Raw genomic sequence first — 16,852 nt, forward strand, 5'->3', positions numbered from 1 at the left:
AGAAGAGGGACCCATCAGGACGAACACCTCTGTGCTGGTGACAGTGACAAACATTTCCCCCATCTCTCCTAGTGGGTATTCACAGTATTGCAGAAGGGCTAAAACTATGAGAAAACTATGAAGTGTAGTCTCTTTTTTGCATGTGCTCTGCATAGAATGTCCATTTTGAGAATATTCAGCTATATCAAATAGATTTCTAAAGAATTAAGCTACAAAACATATGGGAACCTCCACTCTTGTGGTCCATCTAACCTTGGCATTATGGAATCAGTTAAATCTTCTAATATTTTATGAATAGACTGTTGCACTATCCCCTCTCTCGTCTGCCTCCATTCTTATCTTCTTTAAAATCACTGTCTAGAGTGATTGATATATTTAAATTGCATTTCTTGCCATTCTTACTACCTACACCTATGCTTCTTGAGCAAAAGAGATTTGTAATCAAAGGAAATTCTAAAGGATACCAGCAGCAACTTGGGAGGATGAGAAGTTATTGGATAAACATGGTGCATCTTCCTGGAAATTTGCAGAAAAATACTTTTATGATAATGAAACAAAGATTTATTATTGAGTAAATGCAAATGCATGAGAATTCAAAGAACTTGATATACATGGCAGACCATTTCTAACTCTGGTTCCAGGTCATCTGCCTTGAGAGTATGCATTTATTGTTTTATCTGGCTTTGTTTACTTTGTTAAATTTGTTGTGAAATTTTGTTGTGAAACAGTGAAAGAACACAGTAAATTAAACCTGATTGCTCTTTTATGTTGTATTTTGAGAACATGTACCATCTTAAGAGCTAGGTGACTATATAGACCTTATAGTGCCAAGATTTAAATTTGTTTTACGGAAGTTACAGCTATGGCAAATTGATTTCTAAAGAATTAAAGTAAAAATATCTGAGAGCCCTCCAGTGGTCAAAATAATATATGCAAATACTCAGTTATTTACCCAATATTCCTCCCTCCAAAGAACTTAAAACATTTCAGTCTTACTTTCATAAAAATGCTTGCTTTGATTACTTTCTGACATCACTATTATATCACATAAATTGTTTTTTAGCACTATGGGGAAACAGATGTTTATCCAAATCATTTAAATAAAAAAAAAACAACCACCAGAAAATAGCAGCCTAAACCACCCATTTATCAATGAGAGATTTTAAATAGCTGCTAAAATTTAAGCACGTGGTACAATCCCAAATCTTGTCCAGATATGAGTAATTTAATTCCTCCCACTGCAGCCATTGAGAGAAATGTGGCTGGGTATTAAAACCACTCTATCGATAAAGAAAGGATCCAGTCAACATGAGCTGTGTCTGCTACTGTTTTCCCCTCAAGCACAGACTGTCATTTTAATGTGTATATTCCTAGACTTATAAAAGCATTGTATGCGTGCGTGCGTGCGTGCGTGCGTGCGTGTGTGTGTTCCTCAATTGTAATTCTTATGGCTCGCATGAGAAATGTGTTGGCTTCTCTTTTAGCAAATGCATATCTAACTAAGCCAGGCACAGTACTTTCACGTGCTTCGTCTCTTGATTACCAGTAATGGTTTGGCAGAAAGCCTGGAATAACATCTCTGCCTTGAAAATTGACAAGCTCTAACATTTACCCAAATGCTGCAACACTGATTGGTGAGGGGAGTTTTTGGTTCGTTTTAATTAAATTCCTATATTACTTTATCAGAAAGTAAAGCTTGTTTAAAAAACTCCCCCCAGGGCTTCCCTGGTGGCGCAGTGGTCGGGAGTCCGCCTGCCCATGCAGGGGACACGGGTTCGTGCCCCGGTCCGGGAAGATCCCGCATGCCGCGGAGCTGCTGGTCCCCGTGAGCCATGGCCGCTGAGCCTGCGCGTCCGGAGCCTGTGCTCCGCAACCGGAGAGGCCACAACAGTGGGAGGCCCGCATACCGCAAAAAAAACCAAAACCAAAAACAAAAAAACTCCCCCCACATTTAGATTCATAAATTTGGTGTTCCATACAGGATTAGGATTTTTCTTTTGCAAATATGTAACTACGTATTTAATTATTATAGTCCTAAATCTTTATGGACCACCCTTCAAAGGCCTGTGCTTATTTATTTAAAAAGTTAGCAACATCAGGGTTAAAATGCTAAGAAAAAATTTTATGTCCTATAATTTCATCTCTTACTCAGAATTTTTTTGCTTGTTTTCTAGTTTTAGACAGAAAGTAAATGCTCGTTTTCCCTTTTGTATATTAATGTATGCAGACTTACCATGTCAGTCAATGTCCCTATGTTAAAAAAAAATTTAAAAAGTCAAATTCAGTTAGTATCTGTGAATGACTTTCAAGAAATTCAGCCTACTGCAAGAAATGTTATGGGTAATTCTCAGCACACTCTAGTGGAGTAAGTTATTGCCTAAGACAAAAGCAGGCATTTCTGGAAGCTACATTGTGTATTTGAGGCCACTGGGGTACCATATAGGAGACTGAAGCAATAATTTACCCTTGTGCAATGAAAAATACAATGTAACTTGCACACCAGGATCCTCTGCCTCATTAAGTTAAACACTTCCCTCATGCCATTTTAAAGGAGAGATTACAATACTGTAAATCTAAGTAACTTAGATTTATGTTCTGGTGTATGGCAAATGGTTACACAGCATATTTACAGCATTATAAATGTTTGGGTGCTAAGCAAGTTCAGAATGCAGATATAATTGACTTCATAATTTGGCAAATGAGGTAAAGGTAAGGTTCTGCTGTGTGGTTACTCACAGAGTTCCAGAGGAGCAGCCCTGCAGTGCTGAGAAAAAATCTTCAGCTTTTCTTTCAGTGGAATTTTAGAGGTGTTGCTGACATCATTACAGTTTTTGAATCTTATTATAACCCCAAGGAAAAATATAAACAAAAATCAGTCAGAGGAAAAACGTTTGCTAAGAATTTATGCTGTCTACACTTCTGATTGAATGATTTCTCTTTTTATGGAACAGAAAGAAGGTATAATAATTTTCTTTCTGAAAAATGTATTGATTTATCTCATACTCTTAAAATCGAGGGAGGAGATGCAATTAAATGAAAAGCAGAATAACATTACCAGGGTGGACAAGGTGATAAAAGGACACAGGCTACGTGTCACACCTAAACACCCTGATACTTGTAAGTGAACCAAATATCTAGGATTTTCAGAGCTGCTGGTGGTATAAAAGTTCACGGAACAATCGGTTCATTTTAAGTGGTCACAGCACTTAACTGAATATAACAAACATTCTCAAGCAAAAGACGGACATTTTGCTCTTGTTAGTCTATTACCCTTATTCTTGCACAGAAAAATTCCCATAGATAATAAATTTAGTAGAGCATCTTTTGAAACCCAACAGTTTCTTTTTCCTTTTTAAGCTTTAAACATTTTGAATTTAAAGGAGGTGAACAACAACAACAAAAAAGTCAAGAAACAGATGTTGAAGTTGAAGTTTCCTTTCCATACGGTCTTCATAAAGAAAAGATAACTGAGTCTAATAAATTATTAATGTATGAACATATTCTAAAATGGAATAACAGTTTTAGAGTTTTGAATAACATGGGTAAGATAAAGCAAATCCCTTTTGAGTTCTGGGTTCTGCTGAATACAGCTAGGCTCCTTATAAGTGGCTATATCACAAATGATATGCCTGAATAGAGTTAAACAAATATTATTGGATGCACTATCAGTTTAAGATTTGATTTCTGCTGGTGTTTAAAAGCAATGTCATTTATAAAGAGAATACAAAGTACCCAAAGGTAAGGATATCTTTTAAAGTCTTTATAATTCTCAGGTTTATCTTCTCAAAGTATTATATAAGCTACCAGACTATCACATTTTTAATTATTAATACAATGAACTAGGGGTGATTTATCCAGAATTTACCAAGTATATTAAAGTATGTGTTAAAAATGATATATTCATATATAAATAATGTTGATATATGTGTTTGTATATATTCAAATTATATATATGTGTGTGTGTATATATATATATATATACACACACACACACACACACACATATATATATATTCAAATTAGCTTGAGAAACACTCGGTTAAAGAAAATCAAGCATGTCTCTTTAGTGTAAAACTTTAAGAGCCCTTAATGCAAAGGTCACATAAATCTCCAAGAGAGCAATATGGTGTACAGCATTTCCCAAATTCATCTGACCTAGGATCCTCATCTGTTTTTCTTTTTCTTCCATATAGCATTTCCTAGAATTATCACTCCTGAGAACATAAATTGGATTGCCTGATTCAAATTAAAATCCAAAAAACCCTTAAAATTATTGGCTTAATAAGTTTTTCAACTTTTAGGTGCCTCATTAATCTCTGAATTCCCCAGTTTTACCTTGGTAATGCTTAAAACTAAATGCAAAGCAAAAAGTAGAGTAGCAGAGGGATACAAATGTTATTCAAAACTATGCATTTCTAATGTATAATACAGATCACCATTCCTCTGTGGCATTTTCCCTCATCCTAGTCCTTTTCTTTTGCCTCCTGGAAAAAGTGGGTGCTGGGGATTAGAATTACATTCAATTACTTTTTCTCCATTTCTCTGCTACACATGGTCAGTTCTTAGAGATGGGAAAGTGCTAGCATTGCACACTGACTCTCTACATTCTATAGAAATTGCCCTATCAGAGGCTCTTTTTCCTTCCCAGAGCTCTCCATGGGCAGAACTCCCTGAGAGATTAAGTGTGAGGACAGGTAAAATGCTAGGACTTCAAAGCACCAGAGAAGCTGTGACAGGAAAGGTCGCAGACACGCCAGAAACGGTGAAGATTTAGAGACCCAAAAAACTCTCAGTGGGCCTCAAAGTCAAAGTATAAAAACTGACAAGAGACGTTAGCATCAGACCGCAGGTAGCTTGCCTACGTGTTACCAAGTATGGACCAAAAACTGTTCACTGGTATATAAGAGTTTAAATCTAGACCTTTTGGTCTACTGGGGGTTTAGGACTGCCTATCATCCATGAGTGTGGAATTCATTAGATCTCTTCATAAATATTCCAGCTTTTTCTCTTTTCTGGCAAGTGGTAGGACTGTATTACTTGCCCAGCTGAAGTTAGGTGTGACCACATGGCATGCTTTGGCCAAGGAAATGTGAGCATAAGGAACATGGGTCATTTCCTGGTAAAAGCAGCAAGGTGGAGTAGGGTTTTCAGCCAACCCCTGACGAATAATTTTCATGAGTGGGAAGGAAACCTTGGTTTTTATAAGCCACTGAGATTTAGAGGTTGTGTGTTACCTCAGGAAACCACGTATAGTATATCTGGAGCACCTCATGTGTGTGCATCTTAGTTTTATCATATATAAAAGAAAATAACAACATATGTCTCTTACCCACAAAATAGTACGAAACACTGGATGCATTTTAGACGAGAATTGTTACACTTACCTGAGGTGTTAAAAAAATCTTTTGATGAGTAAATGTTTCTACAAATGTGTAGTAATGAACCATCTAAGACTAAAAATTCAATGCATGAGAAGATAAATTTCATTCAAAATTAGCCTACATCTTTTAATAAAATTAATAAAGGCATCTGTATTCTTGAACTATGATTAATTCAGTGAATTCATTTTTTCAGTACTCATAAATCTGTGTGCTACCACATTACATAGGAATGGGGGTACAAAAGTAAAATGAGACTAAAAAGGAAAAATAATAAAAATAACTCTATTGCTCTCTTTAAAATACATGGAGCTTTACGAAGCTTTCATGACTCAGGGTGTCTCTGAGTCATCCTTATGCCATATATATTTTGCAAGAATGCAGAATCCAGCTTTATTTCTGCAAATAAATGCACTTTTATTTTATGTTAAGATACAACACAGTTTCCTATGCGATAAGGATACATTTTCTATTTAGCTTTTTTTTTTTTTAGAATTTGTTTAGGTCTCTTTAAAATATTCTATAATAAAATATCTGCAAAATATGAGATTTTTAAGAATAAAAGCAATCCCCAAACTCTTAAACTTAGCTTTCTGAGAGAAAAACACAAATTGTTGAGGAAAAGGCAAAGTGACTTTTTAACAAGTGGAGATTAGTGCAAATAAATTAAGAATATAAATGAGAGAATAATATAAAGCAATTTGTAAATTACACCCATTGTCTTAACACAACATACTCTGGTGTCAGTGTCCAGTGAAGGGGGCTAAGTAAATAATTTCATTGTCTAAGACAAGCACAGTTAAGGCACAAGGTAGGAGCTTGATAGGGATTTGTTAAATTAATAAGACAAATTAGCTCAGCTACTTGGAGGTTACAATTTAAAATCTGCCAGTTTTCAAGATCTAGTCTTAATTTCTTTCATTGATGAAGCAAAAAAAGTTCAATAATATTATATTTTCATATTTTGTGATGGAGAAATCTGGGTTCTCATCTAAATATTGACTTTGAACATTTGATTAGACTCAAACAAATTTTAAGATAAATTTTGACCCTGTCCACATTAGGGTTTTTGTCTTTGTGGAGGTTAAAGAGCCCTATATAAGAAAAAATAGAAACCAAGTTTCTTATTTTTCTAAATCTCAGGAGTTGACATATTAAAGAAATACAATAAGTGTGTGAAAAATTTATAAATGATCTGAGGAATATGAAATCGGTTAAACACCCTTAGAATTAATAAGCTATATTTTCTCTTCCTCTGACTCCTACCAACTATATTCAATTTATAATAAGTAAATGTAGTTTTGTTAACTTACCATAGCAAAATGATTAATACTGCACTTTAAGGCCTTAAAATTTTTAGGGAAAAATTTTAACCAACTTTAAGATTTGGGGTCACAATATCATATCACATAAACAAGCAACTTCTTTCCTTCTAGCACACACTGTGATCTGAAAATAACCCAGTGTTTTCTGATGGTTCAGATTCAGGCTGTATGCAATGAGATGATTTTAATTTAGTTGTGTCACATGACTTTTTCCATTTGTGCTATTCAGTATTCTGGGCTAGATTTGTTGAAACATGTCTGTTTTCCAACTCTATGACTTTCTTTTTGATTATGAACATACAACTAATTTATCGTACTTAACACGTCTATCATCTCTTTTGTCACCACAATCAAGGTATACAGTCTCATTTGGCAAAAATGAAAATAGATAACATCCCCTTACCAAAACAACAATAACCAAACAAACATTTTTAATTGAGTCTACTTGACATCAAGAACTATGAATGATCACTGTTCTAGACAAGGAGCCTAAGGTCAAAAGAATAATGATGTTTAGAAGGAAAGAGAATAAAGTAAGAAAGGAACTGTTGAGGGAAAACTTCCTCGAAATAGTCATTTGTTCATTCCTTAAACATGTATTGAATGGTTTCTATGTGTCAGTAACTGAGAATACAAAAATGAGTAAGATACAGTGCCTGCCAGGACAGTGAAAGTGACTTATGAGATTAACCTTGAAGGAGAAGTAAGATTTGCCCACAAAGGAGGTAAACGATGAGCATTCTGGGCAAAAAACTCCAAGAAACTAGTAGGTAGACTAGTACAGACATATGATCATGTATGGAATATTCTGGAGGCAGCAATGATGTGTGATTAAAGTGCTGGTGATAACCAGTGAAGTAGCGGAGGTGATGTTAGAGAAACAGGTTGAGGCTTTCTGACATACCAAGACATACTAAGGAATACATTTTGAAGGGAATGGTGAACCACAAGAGATTTTTAAGTAGTGGGGGGAATCCATTCATGTCTAGGACTTTTAGAAGACGGGTGTATTGGTCCCAGCATGGGAGATGTGCTGAGGATGGAGCCTAAAGGCAAGAGAACAACCGGGAGCCATACTATAACCAAGGGAGGTGATGAGCACCTGAAACAGAGCAGAGAGAAGGGAAAGGAAGGAATTTATTTACGATAATTTGCGAAATGTGGTGATGCTGGATATAGGTCAAGGGATAGCATGAAGAGTCAAGGTCAACAGCTGAGAGTGATGGCAGTAGGGGTGGCTTGAGAGACTACAGAGATTACTAAGAAAAGGGGCCAGCTAAGGACAAATAAAAGGACCGTTAAGTACTGTTCACAGCTCAAAGCAGGTTGGAACACATGAATTCTTCCAATCAGAAATTTGCATTTGCAAAGTTCTCCACAAAAGCCTCAACATATCAGGCCACAGCTAAAACCCCAAATCAGAAAAATGACCTGGAATTATCAACGATATCAGCAGACTGCCTGGTACCTAGAATGAGGAGTCTTTAAAAAAAATGACTATAAAAGCAAAAGTGTGACTTTCCATTTCTGGTAACGGTAATGAGATCATTTGGACCAACATTCTCATTGAGGTAATCGAAAACATTTAAAATGTAAAAACAACAAAGAGCTAATAAGATAGTGAAGACAGGGACATTCAAGAGAAGACCAGAACTCAGATAAAGACACTAATTTTTGAAAGCTTTTGCTCTTGGGTATCTGAGTATCAGGAACAAAAGGTCTGAGAAACCAGCTTCATGCTGGGCAGCCTTATGGGTGTCGGTGGAACATCAAAGCCCACGGTCCTCAGGTGAGGGCTTTAATAAACTAACCCAGCTTTCCCCTGGGACCTCAAAAGGTCATATCTTCCCTCAGGGTAGATATGAACACCAAATCAACCGTTCCTCACACAAATGTGTAGCCTTACTTCTTACACAGGGGTGCCTTGATTAATCACCTTTGATTAAGGTGATTCTGGTCTGATCCAGGGGCCCTGGCAGAAGCAAACCCAAGTCCTCTCCGGAGGAGACCATCATCACCACTAGGTCTCAACTTATCCCTACAAGTAATTTTAAAAATAATTGCCAGCAGATAGTCAAAGATATCCAAGAAAACAAGACTGAAAACTGACAGGAGCAATAATAATAGAAACAAATCTTGGTAACTCTTGAGATATTAGACTTAGCAGATGTATATTATAAAACAACTACACTTACTATGTTCAAAGAAATAAAATCCAAGCTTGACGATGTCAGCAGGGACATCACAGCAGCAGAGAGATATTCATCGGCCCCTTCTCCTGTCAACGCGATCTGGCCACATAATGTCTAAAATTCTTATAGTTTAAAATTTTTAAATGTTGTATCCTTTTTTGGCTTTCTTTTGACACACTGAAAACAAAAACAAAGCCCCATACTAATATAATTTTATTTGTATGTATAATTCAATCAGAAATATATTAGTTAAGCAAAAGGTAAGTTTACATGTAAGTGTGTGTGCGTGTCCTGGTGTGTGTGATGCATGCTCTCACAAATATCTCGGAGACACCTATGATTCCTGCCAGGCTCCCTCCTCTTGTCAACAGTTCAGGACACAGCCAGGTAAAGCAAGGGGCACAGGCATCCAATGTCACCAGGGAAAATATACAAACGTGCCATCCACTTGCAGAGAAGTGAAAATTAACTGCGACTTTCACAACTTAATGGGTTAATTATAGATATTAGGGAAGGTTAACCGTGATCTAACAGAACTGTAAAATTAAGTGACTCTATCAGTATCGTGTTCATTATGTTCATTTTTCATTTTAGAAGAGTAACGTGGTATTATTATTTATTCTGATCAACGTTGAGTGAAAGATCCATGTTATCATTCATTGTTCGTACCTAGTTCAGCCAACTTAGTTCATTAGAATCTGGTTGACTTGACAGAACAAAACCCGGCCAGTTACGTGCAACAACTGTTCAGCCCCACGCTCTGTAATAAGCACATCAGCACATTTATTTTCCCCATATAAAGTAGAATTTCCAATTCATACCATGTACTCTGTGACTATTATGGACAGTATTTATTCAGAAGGAATGCTGTGCAAGTTTGGAAAAGCTGTCTCTAAGAGAGCTGAGAGGTCACTGGACAAAACAAGAAACAAAACCTATACATGGTCAAAAGCTTGAAGAGGACTAAGGTTTGTCATTCTTTCTTTTAACTAAAAAAGTTTTGAAATCCTCAGCACATAGCAAGGCAGCAGCAAATCAGACAGCTCTCCCCCTCCTCCACTCTCAAGCTCTGTAGAATCAGAACGCCTCTATTCACTTAGCAAATATCAGCTTTTTTGGAGGACGAGAACCTGCTTGGAATTAATGAGGCAACACCAAAAAATAACTTCTATTAATAAATTGTTCTCTTCAATGGAAAATTGCCTATTTTTCTCATTTTTTTTTTTTTTTAAAAAGAAACAGAATATCTTCCAACGGCTCCTTATGCACTTTCTACCACCTCCCCCCCCCCACTTTTATTATTGTTTTCTTTTTTTCTTTTTTAAATTAAAAAATGCCATAGTGCCAAGCAAGGGAAATAACTCCATCTCACAAGAATACAGTCACCACCAATGGCATCATGGACGGAATAACATTTAGTCGGTGTTGTGACATGTTTAACTACTGACGTTGTAATTCAAGAAATGCAGGGTGTTTAAGGAGTTAATAGAGGGAAAAGTAGGTAAAGGTAAAGCCAAACTGAAGTTAGAAGTGCAAGGTCATCTTCAAAACTAAGCTGAAATACTTTGTTTCTTTCTACTTCACAAAATGTAAGACCCCAAATATCTCAAGAAAGGTAACAAAGTTACAACACTGGAAAATCTCCCTGATCACTTTTTCATTCACACAAATAAAAAGAAAAATGCAACATTAACCTTCCCAGAGAAGCAACGTCTTTGCACTTACCCTAGAGTATGTACATGATCTCTTAAATCCTTTTAATTCCAGTACATCCAGAACATATATGAATTCTTAGCACATTCATATAAAGAATAAACCTTAACCAAATGGCTAATTACAACAGAGATCACAACAGGACTCTCTGAAATTCTAGGGAGAGACACAAGGTTAAAATCCAGCTTCTAGATCCTGGTGTATACTGTGTCTATCTTTAACTTGAAAATGAGTTGGTTTCACATTCCACTGAAGTCCCACTGGCAGATGCCTTTGGTAAGCTCACCAATGGCAGGCTGTCAAAAGCCCTCCCTCCACCCCCTCCACCCTCTTCAACCCCCTCCATGCTCTGCCTGAGCTTCCGTTGCTACATCTAATACTGATTTACTCAGCTGTCTTTTTACCTGTCTCCACGTGGGTAAAAGGAGATGCTTTCATTGATGGCTATTACGGAAACACATGGAAACTGAATATCAGCCGGAGGACTCACGGTGCTTTTCCCACTGCCATCCCCTCCCCCTACCTCCTACCAGAAACCAACTGACTTCCAAACTTGGCTGTCTGAAAAAGAATGTTCTCTGATTGGCATTCCTGGAAGCGGAAAGCAAGGCAGCTCAAGTTGTGTTCTGTTACTCGGCATGAAAAACTTCCCAGGTATACATAATACAAACAAGTAAGTTTTCTGGATTTTTTTCCCCCTTAACTTTGAGGAGAAACGGGGCAAATATTTGGGAGCATGACAAATATTTTTGTTGTTGCATAGCGTTTATGTTTGAATATTCACCTATAATTTTACCCCAAATGGCTATGGATGCAGTAGAAAAGGGAAATGGCAAATTTGTTGTTAAGAGCTGAATTTCCTTATTAGTAAATGAGTTGGGACCCATTAGAGGAAGCGATGGTTATGCTGAATGCTTGACGGTATTCTGAAGGGCAACTATTCCATCTGTGGATTTTCTGTGAGAGAAAACCTTGCTCATAGGAATTGTGAAAAAACTGCTTTCACCTGTCCTATATTTTATATTGCAGACAGCAGGAGGAGAGGGTGCAAGAAACACTTCTATCTCCCTGTCAAGTCTTCTTTTCCAGGACTGTCTTGTAAACTTTGGTGAGGACTGCGTGGGGCTGGCCACGTACAATACTCTCCCACACCCCACACTCACACACACATGTCTGAACAAAGAAAAACTGAGTCAATGGAAATGAGGGGAAAAAGTACATTTTCTCAAACAGGATCTGACAAGAATGAATAATGTGGAGTCCCTTTAAATCACTACTAAAATTGTATTTAATATTTATTTTGTGGTCACTGGGATCAAAAGATCTGCTGCTGCTGAAAATAATTTACCTCACCCTGTTCAAAATAGTGAGTGTATTATGTGCAATATTATGGACCAGACAACTTCTTGAAAGGCCTGATAGAGGATTTATAATTTCGGCATCAGACAAACCACAACCCCAGGCATTCTGGGGTTTCCAGATCTCATCTGGCTGTCTCTGCCAGCTCCAGGTGAATGTCAGCTGGCTGGGCTCAGGGTGGTGCTGTGGCCGCAGCTGCCCCTAGCAACTTGTACAGACATCTCGAAAATACCCAACGGCAAAGGTTGACTCCCAAAAAGAAACCTTTCTCTTTGTTTGTGGTTGGTTTTAAATGTTCTGTCCTAGGTGGTCTTTTACCACATCTGAACAAGACCATTTTAGGGAACTGTGAGTGAACACTTGATTAACTGGCATCCTATGACTAATTTATTTTGGTGATATCTTGATGCCCCATATAGACTGATCCTACCAACCTGCTCACTCCTCAGCCTGTTACTAGATGTCCTTTAAAAAAAAACAAAAAAAGAGTGAAAGAAGGAGGGAGAGGAGGAAGAAACTTTCTTTATTCTTATTCCCAAGCTGATTATTTTAGGGAAATTTCAAGCTGTATGTAATGCTGATAGATAAAGACATCCAAATAACTTCAGAAATAAACAGAAATAACCACTCACCCAGAGAGCACAAATCCCTGTCTTTGTGTTTCTTCCCCCCTCTATCAAAACACTTCTCCCCAAGGCTAATGGATGGTGTCAAAACACGTGTGAGCTAAGAGGGGACAGAGTTGGCAGCAGGTCATCTGTTTCACATTCGGCCACACTATTCGCTTATGCTGTACCTTTGAGTGAACATTAGCACAACCGACACCCAAGAAATGTTTGTTGAAACAAGCAAACAATTGCTTGTGTGAAAGTGTATATTTTAACCTATGGAAAACTGTTATATGTTGGCTTACATTTTAGATAATGGGGTGGGGGGAATTATATCTCTTTTCAAGCCATTAACCAAAAGATTATATGGAAGGTATATTAGGCACTGAGCACCTTTATAGAAGCAAAAAAAAAAAAAAGATTATTATACATTTTGTGTCTGTGTGAGTGAATGACTCTAAACACCAACATGGCAAATTCTGCTAAGTTTATTTCTATTTATCTTGCTGGCTTCTAAGAGAAATAAAGAAAATATTAGGCCCTCCTAATAATTCATATTAACTAGTAAACTATAACAATTTTCTTTATTGAAATGTTACTGGCCATTCCTTACAGTACAACATTCAACAAGAAAACATCTCCTTAGGTTCCCAAATTTATCTCCTTTTATATTTTCATCTGTTTAAATCACAGAAATTCCAGAACAGTGTGCAACAGTAGTGGCAGCATGAGTCCAAACCCAAGGTTGAGTGAGCACATGGGAATTTCTTTTTCTTCTTTTTCTCCCCCTAACCTTCATGTGGCAGTTGATAAGATTTATAATGGCTGGAAGTCAGTCTTTATCATGAGTAAATGTTATTTTTCTCTTTCACAAGCACTAACATGAGAGTTAGGATTTGATCAGAAAAAATAGCTTCCAGGGCTTGCTTCCAAAGAAAACTGGGCATGTAACAGGCAAATCAAATACCCTTGATTTATCATGAACAAGCAGTTAATCTCCGCTCCATTCTCCAGAAATAGACTGTCTTAGCACTGTTCTGTGGATGGCAAATGCTGGTAGCAGTCTCCTTGAGGGGTGAACAAGGTGTTAAAACTCAGGTTTTAGCTGAGCTGGGAGGCAGGCATCTTGTGTATGAAAAATCTGGGCAATGAAAAGCAAATGATCCCTGTTATTTTTTCCTCCCTGGCGTCCTTAAGACACTGGCATAGGCTGTATTCTCATGCTGATAGTTTTGTGGATGATTTTGTCTTTTACATATTATTTTTTTAAAAAAATACACTATTTGCTATAGACGGAATATTTGTGTCCCACAAAATTCATATGTTGAAACCCAATCTCTCATGTGATTGTATCAGGAGGTGGGGCCTTTGGGAGGTGCTTAGGTCTTGAGGGTGGAGCCCTCATGAATGGGATTAGTGCCCTTATAAAAGAGACCCCAGAGAGCTTCTTTGTCCCTTCCACCAGGAGAGGACACAGCAAAAAGATGGGCCTCTATGAGCCAGGAAGCAAGCCCTCATAAGACACCAAATCTGCTGGCATCTTAATTTTGGACTTCCAGTCTTCAGACTGAGAGAAATAAATTTCTGTTGCTTATTTCAGTTGTTTGTAAGCCACCCGGTCTATGGTATATTTTCATAGTGGCCTGAATGGACTAAGACACTCATTATACAAAAGTGAGTTTTTTTTTGGTGGGGGAGGGGGATAAATTGTGGGGTTTTTTTCCCCTGAGGAAAAAAATAATAAATCCAAGTAGTAGTTGTTTGAAAAGTAATTACAATAGACACTGCCCAAGAAAAAAGTAGAAAAACTATATATATAGGGGCTCTAACAACAGATATGGAAGGGATTCAAAACAGCAGCATACTACATATAATCTTATTAAATGCTGATCAATTTCAAAATTAGATGAAATTGGGCACTCATTTTGAATGCCTATGATATGAAAATAGCCCTAATTATGGAAAGGGCCATATGTATAAATTTACTAATTATAATAGCATATTTGGTGGAAAATAACTGGGAACAATAGTAGTTTTGATGACAACAGAAAGACATTGTTTAACGCTTAGCATATAAATGCATATGCCCCATGATTTCAACTATATTAGAACACCTGTGGGCACTAGAAGGAAAGATAAAGGCCAGAAGGAATCCTATCTAAATGATTTACGGGTCCACACACAGGCCCACACACACAGCCAAAAGATTCAAATAAAGATAATTGCAGCCCTTCCTCATTCCTTCTCTCTCCTCCTTGTCCTTGGAGAGCATCTCTATTTCTCTTCTCAGGGTCTCTTGTGTGGCAGGTGGGTTGGGAGGGGAGTGGACAGGAAATGGGGAGGCACTCCAATGTGGAAAGAGACACAGAAGAAGCTTAAAGGGGTTGATGTGAAGAAAGGGCATCAAGAGAAATACCCAAGAAAGAGTGATCTTAAAGGCACCAGTGAGAACAGGGAAGGGATGGGTGAACAGAATCTGGTACAGCAGAAGCAGGGACCAAACTGTAAGCCAGACTGGGGAGCAGCACCTTTGAATGGGGCAGACTTTGAGGACAGCAAGGTTTAAATGGGAGGATTAGGTAGTTTGGCCCTAGGACATCTGGCTGTGTGTTTTATGATTTCTTCTCATGGAACACTTTATTGTTCAATATCTAGTAGTGTCATATTTGTGTGTCTTTTGGATACTGACATGGATCTTGAAGCTACAGACATTTATTTACATGAACGTTTTTGAAAAATTTCAGTAATTGTTTTGTCCTATTGCTGTGGTTGCTAAAATTGATTTTCTTTGATATGAGTAAGAAATTATCTTCACCCTTGACTAAATAAACTATCTCGATCTCTTTCCTCTCCTTGCATTTCATTTCCTGTATCACTCTCAGTTCCCATAAAAGGTAGCTATTATAGCCTCTTAGGCTGAGCACTGCATGTAAAGTGACCAACCATCCCGGTTTCAATGGAACTAAGGGATTTCCCGGGATGCAGGATTTTCAGTGATAAAATCAGGAAAGTCTCAGGAAAACCAGGACTAGTTAGTCATCCTATACATGTAAGCTGGAATTTTTTTTATGTTATGTGTATGCTTTTGATAAAGATTAGTCTTTTTATTAATTAACAGGTGTTTGGCCCAAGTAGAATGATAATCAGAAAATGTAGATTTCTTTTTGCATTTCCCCCATTAGCCATGCAACTTGGGAGGGGTCAAATTCCAACGGCCACTATTTCCTCATCTCCACAATGAGAACAATCATACAAATTTCAAAGAGTTGTTGTCAACATCAAATGAGATATACATGTAAAATAAGAATATATAAAATATATTAAATGAATATATTTTATATTGTATTTTATATAAACTTGATAAAAATTATATGTACTTTTCAAAGAAGCTTTTAGTTATTTTAGACTGAGAAATAATGGAAGCCCACAGAAGAGGTACAACATTTCAAATTGTAAGTGGCAGGGGTGGTGGGAGGGGAAGAGAGAGAGAGATAGATATTGGTTGATGAGAGAATAACTTTCTCAGGAGTATGTGTTTCAGCATTTGATCTTTCCCCAAATTAAACTCATTGAGTTAAGGATTTTTTTTTTGTTTTTGAGAAGCTCTATAGCCCAGGAAACAATCAATACTCCACATTTACAAAAGATACGGATTATCTTTAATATTAGAAATACAGGTTTTATTTGTACCTTTTCCTTTAAGCTGGGGTAGGGGTATTTTTCCTTTGTGGAACCAAAATCAACCCTAATTAAAGCACAATCATAAATATATCACAATCACTAGGCAAAACTAGAATATCCAACCTCATCCTAGGGACAGAGAGATACACCTTATGATACCACTTACGTGAGCTCTGGCAGTATCGGCCATACCTGATGCCTTGAAAATGTATTTAATGTCATCGCTTCAAATCTGTGCACATTTTCATAATCACATGTATACTCCATATTGGTTCTACTCCAAGCCTCTTGAGATTTATCAAGAGTTGGAAATAGGACAATTCTATTGTATGTGGTAAAAGAAAATGACAGGTGATAGGCAAGGTGGACGGAGTCTGGTGGCTATTGCACCCAACTTATTTATTTGGGAGCAGTTTTTCTCCAGATGAGCATGTGACTCATCAGTGCTTTTCAAATTTGTTTTTTGGTGTTGTTTCACTAGGGAACCCTTTGTTCAAAGGAAATAGTTCACTGAAACTTAATAATGACAAGGCATAGCTCCTTTAGCAGAACCTCAGGTGTGAAACCTGGGGCCCTGCCTCTTCCTTAAGCAGTCC

The 16,852-nt window shown here is 37.3% G+C and overlaps 1 protein-coding gene across 22 annotated transcripts in view; it reads right to left on the reverse strand.

Annotated features, from left to right (window-relative positions):
* Positions 1-16,852, reverse strand: part of DTNA (dystrobrevin alpha) — a 390,891-nt gene that overhangs the window by 268,331 nt on the left and 105,708 nt on the right. For 4 of the 22 annotated variants that reach the window (XM_004273689.4, XM_004273695.4, XM_049697968.1 and 1 more), the window contains exon 1: positions 10,621-10,825. The exons of 16 other annotated variants lie outside the window; for them this stretch is intronic. The gene's annotated coding sequence lies outside the window, so the exon portion shown is untranslated. Of the gene's footprint in view, positions 1-10,620; positions 10,827-16,852 lie in introns of those variants that run through there. 2 more of the 22 variants (XM_049697964.1, XM_012534432.3) reach the window with 2 other exon arrangements.

Source organism: Orcinus orca, chromosome 15 (assembly GCF_937001465.1).
Source record: "Orcinus orca chromosome 15, mOrcOrc1.1, whole genome shotgun sequence".
Lineage (NCBI taxonomy): Eukaryota > Metazoa > Chordata > Mammalia > Artiodactyla > Delphinidae > Orcinus > Orcinus orca.